Source organism: Diabrotica virgifera, chromosome 10 (genome assembly GCF_917563875.1).
Source record: "Diabrotica virgifera virgifera chromosome 10, PGI_DIABVI_V3a".
In the NCBI taxonomy this organism is placed as follows: Eukaryota; Metazoa; Arthropoda; class Insecta; order Coleoptera; family Chrysomelidae; genus Diabrotica; species Diabrotica virgifera.
The window spans coordinates 146,585,661-146,602,564 of NC_065452.1; the positions used below are offsets into that span (position 1 = coordinate 146,585,661).

At 31.2% G+C, this 16,904-nt stretch overlaps 1 protein-coding gene and 1 long non-coding RNA gene across 3 annotated transcripts in view; one reads left to right on the forward strand and one right to left on the reverse strand.

Annotated features, from left to right (window-relative positions):
* The window catches only part of LOC126893404 (SKI family transcriptional corepressor 1 homolog-B), a 226,892-nt gene that overhangs the window by 4,622 nt on the left and 205,366 nt on the right, over positions 1 to 16,904 (reverse strand). The window lies entirely within an intron of this gene.
* LOC126893406 (uncharacterized) lies at positions 2,076 to 4,477 on the forward strand. Its single transcript, XR_007701169.1, has 2 exons — positions 2,076 to 2,235; positions 4,294 to 4,477. It is a non-coding gene; the product is annotated as an uncharacterized LOC126893406 (long non-coding RNA).

Genomic DNA, 16,904 nt, shown 5'->3' on the forward strand with positions numbered 1-16,904 from the left:
AATGCTCTCCACACTTCCCCAGGAATATCATCTGGTCCGACTGCTTTTCCTTTCTTTATTTTTTGAAGCGCTTGAGCCAATTCCCCGTTTGTTATTCTGGTAACCATTGCTGTTACTGTCTCCGTTAACTCCACAGGCTGTCTGTCAAATTCTTCATTTAATAAACTGTCAAAATACTTTCTCCATCTCTTTTTGACATCTTTTTCGTGAATTAGTATTTTATTATTTTCATCTCGGATACATCTAATCTGATTAAAATCTCTTGCTTTCTTTGCTCTCTGTTTGGCTATTTTATATATCTTTGCTTCGCCTTCCCTGGTATCAAGTTGATCGTATAGGTTTGAATACGCTTCTGTTTTAGCTTTTGCTACTGCTACTTTCTCTTCCTTTTTGGCGACCATATAGTTTTGAAGATCTATGTCCGATCTGGTTTCTTGCGAAGAAGATCGTGGAAGATACCCAATTTTACTACCCAATTTTAACCAAAGAAATTGGATACTCAAAGTATCGATTATGAACAGAACTGAAGTATTCGAAATGTTGATTCATAGACGGATGCTGAAGATACATTAGCCAGCAAGAACCATTAATGAGGAAGTGCTAAGAAGGGTCAACAAAGATATAGAACTACTAAAGACTGTTAAAGCGGAAAGTGTCTGATCTGGGACATATAGTGAAAGGAAATCGATATAGAATACCTACTACAACTGATCCTGAAAGGCAAAATAGAAGGACAGGAAGGCCGTAGAAGACAAGGAAGAAAACAAGTTTCTTGGTTAAAAAACATTCGTGAATGGACTCAGATATCAAATGATGATCGCCAACGTCGGATAATTTTAATAAGGCACGTGAAGAAGAAGAAGAAATTGATTTACAAATCATATTACATTGCTGAATTAATCAATCATTATACCTAATATTATGCCAGTTCTTAAAATTTAATTAAAACTGGATGTACACGAATATAGATCAGGAAAATACTTTGTGATCCTTATACATTTTTGGTGTACCTATTCATTTTCTTTAGTCAGATGTAGTCAGGTGTAGTCAGATTTTTAAACAATCTTGTTTAAGTAACTTTGAAGCTGAATGGTTTCGCTATAAAGCTGTAGGTGGGTATTTAGAATCCGACTGAATAGAGAAAGGTGTAAGTTAACTTCACAGAGTATTCATTTCTAAGCGGATCTGTTAATTACCAAAGTGTAATCAAATCCGGTAAGCATGTATTTTACTTCAATAAGTCTGAATTTAATTGGGAAGGATTCTACCTCTACAAGCCGCGACTGTTTGTGGATTTCTGTACGGATACGGAATTATACGGATGTATTATTCACCTACTAGATAATAAACAATATTGTTCGTATTATATAGTCTAATTTACCAAGAGAATTATATACACGTTTGTATAGTATACAATGTGCCCAAAAACTATATATATATATATATATATATATATATATATATATATATATATATATATATATATATATATATATATATGTATATATATACTTGAGAGAAAAACAATCGATGAATTATACACGTTAGATGTCTCGAATTTCCTAAACCTGTTGCCCGATTTGAGTGATTTTTTTAGTATGTTATAGCCTTATTCTTTAAGAATATCACTGTAATAATGTTGCTCGGCAGGTAAATGTCATTTTATACCGGGTGTAACAATCATACTGTGCTTTTTCCTTAAAGTTCGGAACATCCTGTGGAATATTCTAGCATATATAAAATATTGAATGAAATTAAAACTCAATTGTAGCCTTAGGCTTTATTAATAACTTTATTTTTTGATTAATTTGCTTACGTTGGATAATAAAAAAGTTAGGTACGTTAACAACTAGCCATGTTTTTCATCAACAAATCTCATTTTCTTCATAGTTTAATAAACAAGACTAAAGTCTTCTTCTTCTTCAAATGCAAATCCACTAATGGATGTTGGCGATCACATTTTCCATTAACTCTCTGTATCTTGCAATGTGTATCAGAGATTGTATGTCGTTAATCCCTGTCCATTGCCTTATGTTTCGGAGCCAGGACTCTCTGTTTCTTGCAATGTGTATCAGCACAGCCTCCTAAAGCTTACAAGCCGTGAAATGAGAAAATTGGCAACGTTGAAGCTAGTCCGATGGTAGTCCATATTTACTTTGTTTACATTGGGAGTTATGCTAATTTTGTTAATTTTTAGTGTATTATTGGTGAATTATTTGATTAAAAAAAGAAAAAGTATGTACCTCTTATGTGTATTGTAATATTTGTGTGATTACTAATAATAAGATATAGTACAAACTGTTAAATTCACAACCACAACATCGCTTTAGTAACTACAAACCCCATCTCGATAAGTGTTAATTAATTCATTGGTACAGGTACAATTAATTCATTTTTCTTTTATATCCTTTATTATAACACATTAAATTAGAGATGTCCAGACACTGCAGTGTACCAAATGACAAATCAAATTATGCAACTTACTTTAAAATATGAACAGGCCCAAAGTACATTCTCTTTTCCCAAAAACGATCACCTTCGTAATCAGTGAATTAGATCTATTAACCGTGAAAATTTTACAGTAACTGCTAGTTCAGTGGTATGTAAAAAACATTTTGATTCGACCAACATATTGAAACTAACTTCTTTACCGAAATTTGACATATCCGAAGTTGAAAGAGAATGCAATCCCAAGCATTTTTGAAAATCAACCTTCATATTTATTTAACCCAAAACCACCAACAAGAAAAATCCTGAAACTAGACGTGCTGAAATAAGTCTCTGGGAAGAAAATATTGTAAAGGAATTTGAAAATGAAGACCTTATCATAGCTTTCAATCAACTTGTACATGTTAGTGAGAAGATTGAGTTAAAAAACTGACAGATAAAAGTTGTAGAAGAAAGGATTTGTAATACATTATTAAATATTGACAGTCACTGCAGTGATGAGTGCATGTAAGTTACAGTAAAACCTGCCATATCCGGATCAATGTGGCGACAGACCGATCCGGATATCAAGACTACTACTTCTTTTACAGTCTCTGAAACGTTTTCTCCTTCATACATTCCAGTAATTAACGCCGTCAATAACTTTCGTCAATAGACATGTTTTATAGATTATATAATACATTATTTCGCCTTCTGTTAGTACGTTGTCCAACAACAGCCGTTCTTGGTAGATTTCGGTAGATCCGGACGGCGCAGAACCGTCCGGATATGACAGGTCCGGATATGGCAGGTTGTACTGTATTTCAAACATTAATATTACGAATTCAAAGGAAGGAATTACTTGTATCTGTATATATAAGGACAGCCCACTATAACCTCAGGATTTAAAATGGATTTTACCATTCGACTGTATATTATCGTGCTGGTCACAACTAGAAAATCTGCTATCCAGGTATTCTTTTTGTTTGAAAGCCTCAATGACAATAATTTTAAAATTACTAAAATATGTAGTGAAATTGACAGAGTGATAGAAAATACTGATATAGATAAAATAAAGGGAACTTTGGCTTTTGTGAAAAATTTGTTATTGTTACTAACAGAAAGTAGGCAAATATTCTCTACCAACAGTTCTTTTTGCTCTTACCATATATAATCAGGCAACGTCATGCTATATCATTCGTTAGTACTTTAATTTGCCCACTAAAAGATATTTACAAATGATTACATCATATTTTCATGTATCTCCTGATGATCAATTAGAAAATAATTATTTGTCATATGTAGCATCAAATTTGAATGATTGAGAAAAAGTAGTCAATTTACTTGTAGATGAAATATGTATATGTAAATCCCGGAGTTCTTTATCACTCACAGCAAATTACTGGAGTTGCTGCCAACAATGATAAACAATTAGCCAAAACTATTGTGACAATGTCATGCTTCTGTCATAAATATGTCGTATAACCCATATAAATAATAATATAAATATACGACACATGACGGAAGATTGAAACAAATGACAATCGTTGAAAAGCTCTATTATCCTAGTATTATTTTTGTCATTTAAAATGCCAATACAATGTATGTGTTTATAAATTTATTAACACACTGAGAATAATAAAATCAGACACCAATATAATGTATTTTTTATTTATAAACTTATTAACAAACTGCAGTCCAGTAAAAAAAAATTATCAACATTAACCTTATGGTGAATTATATTTTAAAACAAACACGCACACACACAGAATTTTGTTGTACTAGATTTGCTCCTGGTTGAAAATGTACTGTCACAGTTTGTTCTATATCAATATCAATAGCATCTTCATTTGCTAGTATTTCAAGGTTTTCTCTATTAACTACTGCAACAGAAGAAGAGGTCCAGATGACCAAGACATGAAGACTCGGGGATCCACAACAGAAGCAGTTCAAAGGAGAGCGTGCAACAGTGGAACATCAGTGAAGAAATGAAATATATTAAGTGAATGTATTATAAATATTATTAGGGCAATAAATGTATTTATTTTTATTTTATTTTTTTATATTAACTACCTTGACATTTTTTATATAATAACTTTTATATATGAGCCATTCCACGAACATACGCCTGTTTTGGATTACTTCGACAACGAATATTTTACTGTGCAACATAAGAAGTACGAAAGTAAATGGCGCTAATAATTGGCTCCAATAAACAACAATGTAATTTGCAATTTACTTTCGTTCTTCTTATTTTGCACAGTAAAATATTCGTTGTCGAAATAATCCAAAAGAGGCGTATGTTCCTGGAATAGGCTATATTAACTTTCTGCCTAGTAAATCTGAACTAGCCTTTATTATTTTTTGAACAAAAGGTAACCTGCATCTGATTCCACATGTCAAAATAATAGAAAATGTTCTTTCACTAACAATACTTAAAGCAATTATTAATTATACAGCACTTCAACTGCTGGCTGAGGATTCTGCCATTGTGTCATTGGGTAGTTGATGACTGGATATTCACTCCCCTAATAATACATTGTCCATAAATTCCTCATTTTATATACCCATACCATGCAAAAGTATTTAACAACTTCTAAAATAGCTATTTCTAATTGTATTGCCATCAAATACTATGGACTCTGCGTCTCTGCCATGTAATAAGATGATTATTAGGTTGTAAGATGATTGTGGTATTCTTCAAATCACAAAATAATTAAATTTAACGTGTTACTCCTTTCACTGATCTTATTTTAATTTTAACTAGGATCTTATTTATCCCTCACAACTGGTCACTTGGTCAGAATCTTCTAGGTTATTTTTATATTATACATACATATTCTTAATGTCCTTTGTCAAAATAAAAGTTAAAATACGTTTTCGATAATTCTCTTTTATTAGTCATGTCGTTTATTTTTATTTAAAGGATCTTTTAACTTTGTTTTCGCGATAAATAACTCTCATTATTCTGTTGTGCTGAAATTGTAAACAACGGGACTATCGGACTACCTTAAACAGCTGTTGCGGTGTTGCCTTTCTTAGTTCACGGCTTGTAAGCTTTAGGAGGCTGTGGTATCAGAGATTGTATGTAGTTAATCCCTGTCCATTGCCTTACGCGAAGTTCAGAGTGGACGAGCAAAGAGCAAAGAGCAAAGAGCAAAGAGCAAAGAAGAGAAATCAAACTTATACTGGGAAATGGAGGTACACAGAGTGCTAGCAAAGAGCAAAGCGGCGAAACCAGACAAGTTTGATTTCTCCGCTCGCACTCTTTGGTCCATGTTGTGAGACTGCTCCCGTCTGAAAAAAATTTTGATTCGGTTTCTTTGTCAATTCCTATTCAAAAATGTCCCCTTTAAACAAATCTGAAGAGCACCGGGCGGAATTTTTGGGCAGAAATTGTTTAAACAATTTTATCTACTCTATGTTATGTTATGTGTAAGTTTTTAGTTTGTGAAAACTGTCATTATAGATAGCAGTGCGTGAAGTGTTTAAAGTGAGCGTAAAGTAACAATGTATTTTAAATGGGACTTACTTTTTCGCACTGTTTTTAACACACTTTCATATAATCAAATATCCTTAACTTTGGCGTTGTCATGGTGATGACATAATGAGCAATAAATTACGACAAAAGTTTTTACAGTTTTGTGGTTTGAAAGAAGTTAGAATTTTTAAATGTCAAAGTTCTAAAAATTGTAGAATAGAAATGAATTCCAGTGACGAAGAGTTACAGTTTTTTTATTTGTTTATGGTAGAGTAGATATTGTATGAAACTGTGCATGAAGTACTTTTTGCAAACTTACGCGATGTATAGCACTCGCTCCGCTGTCGCTCGTGCTCTAAATATCGCGTGCGTTCGCAAAAAGCATACTTCACGAACTGTTTCATAAATAACTATTTTTAAACAAATACAAAAGATCACCTTTTTTTGCTCCGGAACATATATTTTTAGGTTTTTTTTGGGTTATTCTAAACAAAAAAGGTATCTTGTAATTTTTCCCAAAAATTAATAGTGTTCGAGTTATAGGCGATTTAAAATCTGAAAAATGCGAAAATACGCATTTTCGAGGCTTAAAAATTCATATTTCAATTAGTATTTTTGAGGTTACCAGATACTTAAATTGATGATTAAACATTCAGCTTCGATTCTGAAGAGTGATCGCGTCTAACCTTAATTTATACCGTTGTTTTTTAATTGTTAAATATGCGTGTTTATCAGATTTTTTGCCGGTGCGGCGCGCTCTCTTTCAAAAATCTCCTATTTCCTCCGAAAATTATTTTTTCTAGATTTTTTGGGATATTCTAAATAAAATAAGTTTCTTGACATTTTTCTCAAAAGTTAATAGTTTTAAAGTTATAGGTAAGTTAATAAAAAACTATTTTTGGATTTTAAATCGCTTATAACTTTAAAACTGTTAACTTTTGAGAAAAATGTCAAGAAACTTATTTTATTTAAAAAATCCCAAAAAATCTAGAAAAAATAATTTTCGGAGGAAAATAGGAGATTTTCGAAATAGAGCGCGCCGCACCGGCAAAAAAATCGGATAAACACGCATATTTAACAATTAAAAAACAACGGCATAAATTAAGGTTAGACGCAACCACTCTTCAGAATCTTGAAGCTGAATGTTTAATCTTCAATTTAAGTATCTGGCAACCTCAAAAATACTAATTTAAATATGAGTTTTTAGGCCTCGAAAATGCGTATTTTCGCATTTTTCAGATTTTAAATCGCGTATAACTCGAAAACTATCAATTTTTAAGAAAAGTTACAAGATACCTTTCTTGATTAAAATGACCCAAAAAACCTAAAAATATATGTTCCAGAGCAAAAAAACGTAATCTTTTGTATTTGTTTAAAAAAATTGTTTAAACAATTTCTGCCCAAAAATTCCGCCCGGCACCCTTCAGATTTGTTTAAAGGGGACATTTTTGAATAGGAATCCACAAAGAAACCGAATCAGAAATTTTTTTCAGACAGGAACGGTCTCACCACATGGACTATAGATGGTATATAATTTATTAAAATTTTTTTTCCTATTTGGATCTTTTTTAGGAAAAAAAATTTTTAAATAAATTATTTACCATCTAGAAAGGAAGATTTTTTACTTCTTTAGTAATGAACATATTAGCGTTTTTAGTAAATATATTTATTATAATTTTTGTGTCTTTGGATTTGTCATCCTCAGGAATAAGATAGTAAGTAATATTTAAAGTATTTTTATACTTCATTTGATCTATTTATCACTATGTCTGGAAATCTTTTAATCCGTAAAAACAAGGGGAGTATAGATCAGTAGTAGAGCGTTCGACTGGAGATCGAGAGGTCCCCGGTTCGAATCCGTGTGTTTTCTAATTTTTTTTTTTATTTTTGGTATTGTTTTAATAAACATTTTTGGGAAAGTAGTAAGTAAAAGTTAGTGTATTCTTTAAATAAAATACAAATAACCTGTTGAAAGTATATTTATTTCGTTGAAATGATATAATAGAAGTATAACTTCTTACATGCGTACAAAGTATACACAAATTCTTTTTTTGCAATAAGATAAGTCAGAAGAAAATAATGTTAGAACCATTTTACTGGTGTCAAATGAAAGAGCATGAGCTAAATTTTCAAATTGTTTTAAAAAAATGAATAAAAAATGCAATTATTAGTAATAAATAATTATGCAAAAGTATCGTTAATTTTCCTTATAAATTTTTGAATAATTGTTTTCAAAAAAATCTATTTTTTACCGTGTTTCAGGTGAACAACTACTAAGTAGTGTTTATGTGTATAATAATTGTTGATAAAAAATTGTAATAAATTTATATAATTTATTATACCGGGTATCCACTTATATTTTCCCCCATTTTAACTGCCTATAACTTCTAAACGGCTCAAGATAGAAATATGCGGTTTTCGCTGAAATGTTTTTTTAGCAAAAGTTTTGTTTGAAAAATGGCGCATTTTTGAAAAAAACGTTGACTTTTTTTAATGGAACACCCAGTATATTTTTTTGTAAATTGAAAGAAAGGTAAAATCACTGAGTAATTAATTTTTAAAATGAGAGGTGCAACGTGGATATCATACCTAAATAACATAAGCAAATTGATATTATGTTATGTGATTTCCACATTGCATCTCTCATTTTAAAAATTAATTGTTCAGTCATTTGACAACCGATTTTAAAAAAATTTATATCGTTAGATAGGTAAATGACCGTTTTTTCAAGTTTTTAGGTAAACAACTATTTTTTATATCGCTTTTAAATAAAAAATGGAGGATTTTTGAAAAAAAAAACGTTGTTGACTTTTTTTATTAAAACACCCAGTATATTTTTTTGTAGCTTGAAAAAACGGTCATTTACCTATCAAACGATATAAATTTTTTTAAAATTGGTTGTCAAATAACAGAAAATAATTTTTAAAATGAGAGATGCAATGTGGAAATCACATAACATAATATCATTTTGCTTAGTAATGTTATTTAGGTATGTGATATCCACGTTGCACCGCTCTTTTTAAAAATTAATTACTCAGTGATTTGACAACCGATTTTGAAAAACTTTATATCGCTGGATAGGTGAATGACCTTTCTTTCAATTTACAAAAAAATATACTGGGTACTCCATTAACAAAAAGTCAACAACGTTTTTTTTCAAAAATCGGCCATTTTTTTTTCGTATTTGAAAGTGATATAAAAAATTCAATACATTCAGACAAAACTTTTACTAAAATAAAACATTTCAGCGAAAGCCGCATTTTTCTATCTTAAGCCGTTTAGAAGTTATAGGCAGTTAAAATGTGGGAAAATATAAGTGGACACCCGGTATAAAAAAATAAAAAGTTTCTAAGGAAAAATTATTGATATCTTTGCATCAGGGCCGGACTGGCTCCTAAAAAAGGCGCCAACCCAAATCCTAAAAAAGGCGCCAACCTAATCTCTAAACAAAGGCGCTAGACCCCCTTCTTTACATCAAACTTTTTTCAAATCCTAGCGCATGTAAAGTAAATATTACTTGTGATTTTTTTTAATTTAATTTTAATTTAAATCCACAAAGTAATTTTCTATTTTTGTTGGGAATAGTAAATTATATTAAGATACCATAAAAATATAGCTTCAGTTTCCCAGTATACCTTTAACTCCGTTACATTTTTTGGTGCTCACTGGGGACTCTAAACAAATTTTTAAAAAGTTTGAGTAATTTTTCAACTGCTTCTACAGAGGAATTTACTGGTTCAAAAACATTTAACAAAAATCATGATTGGTGTTCAATAGAAGTCACTTTTTGAATTTTTTCAAATTTTTAGAGCGCTATGGAACTCTATATAATAGAAGAGTAAACCTCGATAAAAAATCCACAACCACACGGTGTCAAACGATCCATGCCTGAGTGGTGAATGACCTAGGTCAGACGGCAGCAAACGGAGCCCTCGGAGAACTGACGAAACCCTTTGAAATTCAAGCCTTAGCGTGGGCAAGGGCGCACTGCCTCGCCGGAGAGTATAATTCGCCCCTACTCGTGGGAACTATATGGATAAGTATTTAATCACGTAGAAAAAAATAAAACAAAACGAAGGGACAATGCAGCGAGTCACCAAGTCACCAGTGGTGATGCAGCTGGAACAAGCTATGAAGGAGATGATAATATGGTGTTGATAAGTAGTGAAGGAGACAAAGGGAACGTACTCAGCGAAAAAGAAAAGAGGAAGGAGCAGACTTCGGGAAAAAGGGGATCTGTTGAAAGAATTCCGGTCAGCGACCTGAACAAGACGGATCTTTCAGCGGAGGCAACCTTGCAAAGGAGCTGAAAGGAGCATTAGTGAAACTAATGTTCGACCATACAAATGCGAGCGAAAGTCGAAATCTACTCAAAAATACTAATTTAAATATGAGTTTTTAGGCCTCGAAAATGCGTATTTTTTCGCATTTTTCAGATTTTAAATTGCCTATAACTCGAAAACTATCAATTTTTGAGAACATTTACAAGATACCTTTGTTGTTTAGAATGACCCACAAAACTTAAAAATATATGTTCCAGAGCAAAAAACGTGATCTTTTGTATTTGTTTAAAAAAAATTGTTTAAACAATTTCTGCCCAAAAATTCCGCCCGGCACCCTTCAGATTTGTTTAAAGGAAATTTTAAAATATTTTTAAATAGGAATCCACAAAGAGACCGAATCGGAAATTTTTTCAGACGGGAGCGGTCTCATTACGTGGACTACTGTGAGAGTAAAGAGCAAATATCCTACCGCTCCTATCCATACTGCCGAGTGGAAAAGAACTAAACTCTCGTCTAAAGTAACTACCCGCTATTAGCACTTCTTTGCTCTTTGCTCTTTGCTCTTTGCTCGTCCACTCTGAACGTGCACTTTTTGCTCTTTGCTCTTTGCTCTTTGCTCTTTGCTCTTTGCTCGTCCACTCTGAACGCGGCCTTATGTTTCGGAGCCAGGACCTAAAGTAGGCTATGATAAATTAACAATTTAATATTTAATGAATGTCAAATTGTTAACAGTCAAAGAGTGTCTGGTTTGTTGTGAAAATTAGTAGATTTATTATTTAAAGTTTCAATTTCTTATTTTTTAATTTAAGTCCTTATTATTTTGTTGTTTGGTGGAAATGGAACGCGCTACAAGGAAAAGTGTGTTTAAGCATTTATCTTACATAGCGAAGGAAAGTTATTTTAGCTACATACATCATCGGTTCCTATCGGCTCCTTATATTAGACCAGGGTAGAAAAATAAAAACGGGAAAAAAATCAATACAGGTATTTGAAGGTGCTAAATCGTAGGGAGGATATAGTTAATTAAAAATACATACAGAGGTACTCGTAAATCGACCTCATTTTTTTATAAAAAAATGCTAAAGTCAGAAAATATTGTTTTTTGACTATAGCATTTTTAGTATCATAGTTACAGCAAAAGTTGTGTCATGAAAGTTGTGTACCTATCACAAAAAAACGATTAATTTGAATTTTTACAAGTTAAAATCCATAAAGAATTAACCAAGATAATTGCAAAAAACCACGTTTTATGCACTATTTTGGAAACGTTAATAACTTTTACCAAATAGGCCGTAAGGAACTTATTATACCTTGATCATGAGGTAATTAAGTGCCTTTATTAGTTTACAAAATCTCAAGAAGATCTGTTTGTTAGTTTACAAGTTATGTTAAATGTTTTTCCCAGACATCGAATGTTTAAACAATCATTGTTGTCCAAGGAGTGTCTTCAGAGCTTTTTGCCAAAGTTCAATGACTACTTAAAGACTCAAAGTACTAAGAAAGTTAAAAAAAATAATATATTTGTTTTGTAAATGTTGTTAAACAACTCGATAAAAATATGGTAAGTTTTTTCCTTATAAACAATTAGAATATCTTTGTCATTTTTTCTGATAAATGATTATAATTGGTTGTGTCAAAAAGCTGGTAAAAAAATGCAGATAAAAATGAAAAAAATAACTTTCTAGGACCAATAATAGCCAAGTTTTACTTTTTTTTTTTGAAAAATCACATCTCTATTGTTTATAAATATTAAGAGTTGAAATTTTTACAGCATCGTAATAAATATCTATATTTTATATGACAATTGATAAGTACGAAATATCTTCTATTTAAAACGAGTAATAACCCTTTAAAATCAAGTTACTCACGTTGACTGAGCTGGGACCGTGTGATATGGAAGAATGTCGGAGTCCAGTTTCTCTAGTCGAGATTTTGCCATAGAAAGTTCAATTTGGAGCGCTTGAAAAATTTTATAATATCTTAGCTTCCAGAGAACCTAGAGCCTTCAATTTTTTTTAAATTGGGGTAACTCGACGAAAGAATAACAACTAGCTAACTTTCATTGACCGGAAAAATCGGAAAATTCTGGAAAATGGATTTTTTTTATTCAACATTCATTTACAACGTTAGCACTAATATATTTTGATAAATATTTTCATAAAATATTATAAATTTGTGAATAAATATTAAAATATAATTATAGTATGTATATATTTATTTACATACAGGGTTGTTCATTTTATTCGCCTCAGTGTCTGTACGGAAAACGACTTGATTTAAAAAAAATTCTTCTTAGAAATATACAAAGCCATTAACACTACAATCTAAAAATAATATTAATTATACAGGGTGCTTAAAAAAAGAGTGGTATATCAAAGATATATTTTTTATGGAACACCCTACACCTGATGAAATTTTTGAATTGCTCTTAAACAATAAGTTAGAGCTAGCCTATACCTAAGTACAGGGTGTTTTGATATATTTCAATTAAAAAAAATGTAAAGTTTTAGAAAAAATAAATAAATAGGTATTTACGAATCTAAGAATTTACGAGTACCTCTGTGTGTATTATTAATAAACTATATCCCCCCTACGATTTAGCACCTTCAAATACCTGTATTGATTTTTACCCTGAAATCGCTCATATTTATTTTTCTACTCTGGTGTATTGTGAAGAAACAGAAAACACAAAAACACATATTATGTGTTTTTGTAGATACACATTAAAACTAGTTTTGGCCCTATAATGAGGTATGTTTTTGTTTATGTTTTTAGTTTTGTTGAATGTTTTTGTTTTTAATTAATTTTTAAATCTAAAAATGTACGAATAAATAATTATAAATTTTATTACAATAAATATCTGTTCCAATATGCAATAGAATAGTCTATTATAAAGATCCAAGAAAACATTTGTCACCGATTCTTAGATTCGTAGATATTAATTTTTTTTTCTAAAACCTTACATTCTTATAAAAATCGAAATAAGTCAAAGCACCCTGTATTTAGATGTAGGAAACCCTTATAAAAATATAGCTTATTTTTTAAGGAAAATTCAAAAATGGCTCACGTGTAGGGTGTTCCATAAGAGAAAATATAACTTTAATATACCCCTCTTTCTTGAAGCGCGCTGTATAATTATCATTATTTTTAGATTGTAGTGTTAATAGCTCTGTAAATTTCTGTGAAATTTTTTTTTAAATATCAAGTCGTTTTCCGTACAGAGACCGAGGCAAATACGATGAACCACCCTGTATATACATATACTGTACATTCTATTATTTATTTACAAATTTATAATATGTTATGAAAATATTTATTGAAATATATTAGTGTTAACGTTGTAAATGAAAGTTGAATAAAAAAAGTTCATTTTCCAGAATTTCCCGATTTTTCCGGTGAATGAAAATTAGCTAGTCGTTAATATTTCGTCGAGTTACCCCAATTTAAAAAAAATTAAGGATCTAGGTTCTCTGTAAGCGGAGTTATTGTAAAAATTTTCAAGCGCTCCAATTTGAACTTTCAATATCAAAATCTCGACGCGCGAAAGCGGACTCAGAGATCCTTCCCCCATCACACGGTCCCAGTTAAGTCAGCTTGAGTACCTTTATTTTAAGTAGTTATTACTCATTTTAAATAGATGATATACTGTAGTTATTAATTGCAATGTAAAATATAGATGTCTATTATGATTCTGTGCAAATTTCGACTCTTAATATTTATAAACAATATAGATATGATTTTTCAAAAAAAAAGTATAACTTGGGTATTATTAGTCATAGAAAGTTTACTTTTAGTTTTTAATATGTGTTTGTTTACCACTTTTCTGATACAACTAATTATAATTATTTGTCGTGAAAAATAACAAAGTTATTCTAATTGTTTATAAGGAAAAAACTCACTATTTATTAAACGACTTGTTTAAGAACATTTAAATAATAAATGTATCGTTTTTTTTAATTTCTCAGTAGTTTGAGTCTTGAAGAACTCATTTCACTTTGCTAAAAAGCTCTGAGAATACTCCTTGGGCAACAATAGATGTTTAAACATTCAATGTTTTGGATAAACAATTAACGTAACTCGTAAACTAACAAAACGATCTTCTTGATACTTTGCACTCTAATAAAGGCACATAATAACCTCATAATCAAGGTGCAATATGTTCCTTAGGGGATATTTAGTAAAAGTTATTAACATTTATAAAATAGTGCAAAAAATGTGGTTTTTTGCAATTATCTCGGTTAATTATTTATCAATTTTAACTAATAAAAATTAAAATTAATCGTTTTTTTATGATACACAACTTTTATAATACAAATTTTGCTGTAAATATGATACAAAAAATGCTACACGCAAAAAACAATATATTCTGACTTTAGCCTTTGTTTATAAAAAACTGAGGTTGATTTGCGAGTACCTCTGTATGTATTTTTAATTAACTATGTCCCCCCTACGATTTAGCACCTTCAAATACCTGTATTGATTTTTACCCTGAAATCGCTCATTTTTATTTATCTGCCCTGGCGTATATTGGCAACAATCTTTTGCTGATGCACAATCGGCGGGTGTATTTTCCTCACCAAAATAATTTTTTGCCTGCGTTTGGAAGATTATGTCATAATCCCACAGGTATTTTCCTCACCAAAACCGAAATGGTTCTTTCAGGTAGATTTTACTAAAATGCGTTCAAGGGAATTATTTTTATCTACTATAAAATTACAGTAGGTAAGTACCTATAATAATAATTAATTAATTAATTATAGTATCTTATTTTTAATCACAATTGGAATTTTGACAAAAATGGTATGTTTAATAGAAAGTAATCGCGGTAAACCTTTACTGGTATTGTTATGTTCGTGTAAAACTCCCTTAACCATGAATGTAGGTTGGTACTACTGTCATCTGAACGACAGCTGTCACATACTTAATACTGCGATAGAAAATGGAAACCATGTGCATAATTCTTTAAAATAAAGTATTTTACATCGAGTATTATTTCATTACAAATACTTACGTCCTTTAAGTACAAAGGACTTGACATTTGGCGACGAGGATAATGGATACAAATATTACAGACACTACATCAACTACAACGTTCCAACTACAGCCGGTACAAACACGAGTTCCTCGACTACAACTGCGATAGTTGCACCTGCTACAGCTCCAGTAATGTCTACACAAGTTTCTACATTCCAGTTTTCCGTTGAACCTTTTAACCAGACAGCTACAAAATGGTCCAGGTGGGTAAAACGGCTGGAAGGAGCATACAAAGTTTTTAAAATTCCAGAGGAAATGAAATTGCCCTATTTACTACATTACATGGGGTCGGAAGCATACGATACACTGTGCGATAAACTAGCTCCAGAGGTCCCTGAAGACAAGTCATATGAGGATACAGTTAAGTTAATGGATAATTTTTACAACCCTGCACCACTTGAAATTGCTGAAATATTTAGGTTTCAATCAAAAAGACAAGCAGAAGGCGAAAATATACAAGAATACCTACATTCTCTACAGAAACTTGCCATAAACTGCAACTTTTCCACATATTTAAAAAGTGCTATACGAAATCAGTTTGTTTTTGGTTTACAGTCAAAGAGGATTCAAGCCAGACTATTAGAAACAAAGGGATTGGACTTGGACCGAGCCGTAGAAATTGCAGCAAGCATGGAAACTTCAGAAAAGGATAGTAATCAATTTTCTCACAACAATAATTACAATCAGGCTAGTATAAATGTTTTAAATGCGAAAGCAAAAAGTTTTCATAAAAATACAAACACTAGTAAATTTAATGATAATAATACAGTAAATAATCATAGTAGCTCTCCTAATAATACTTTTACAATGTCAAATAACCGTAATAGGGCTTGTTATAGATGCGGAGACACCTCGCATTTAGCCGATAAATGTAATAAAAAGCATTTAATCTGTAACTTTTGTAAAAACGTCGGACACATTCAAAAAGTTTGTTTAAAGGCACAACAAAATTCACACAGGCAAGTAAATTCAGTAAACTCTGCTCAAGAGGTCTTAGAAGTAAATGCTGGAAATTGCAAAGATAAATTTTTTATAAATTTAAAAGTGAATGGTAATATTTTAAATTTTGAAATTGATTCTGGCGCTGCTGTTACAATCATAAATAAAAATATATTTGAAAAATATTTTCCTGCATTACAATTACAAAAATCGGATGTTAAATTAACTACATACTGCAAAAATAATTTGAATGTTTTAGGTTTAGTTTCAGTGGAGGTTGAGCACCAGGAATTAAAGCACACTCTAAAGTTGTATGTGGTGGATGGTGATGGCTACTCACTGGTTGGTCGAGAGTGGATACATGCTCTGGAAATCAATTTACATCAGGTAAATACAATTCTACATGAAAATTTTGAAATTGCAACTTTGTTAGATAAATATAAACATTTATTTGAAAAGTCAGTTGGTGAAATAAAAGGGTTAGAGGCTGAAATTTATCTAAAACCTGGTACTAAAGCAAAATTTTGTAAGGCCCGTCCTGTAGCTTTTGCATTACGCCCTAAAGTTGAGGCAGAATTAGAGTCCTTAGTAAATCAGGGAGTCTTAAAGAAAGTAGCATTTTCGGACTGGGCAACTCCTATTGTTCCTGTAGTTAAACAAAATGGGGACATACGCATTTGTGGTGATTTTAAAATCACATTAAACCCTTGCATTGAAGTGGATGAATACCCTTTACCTAC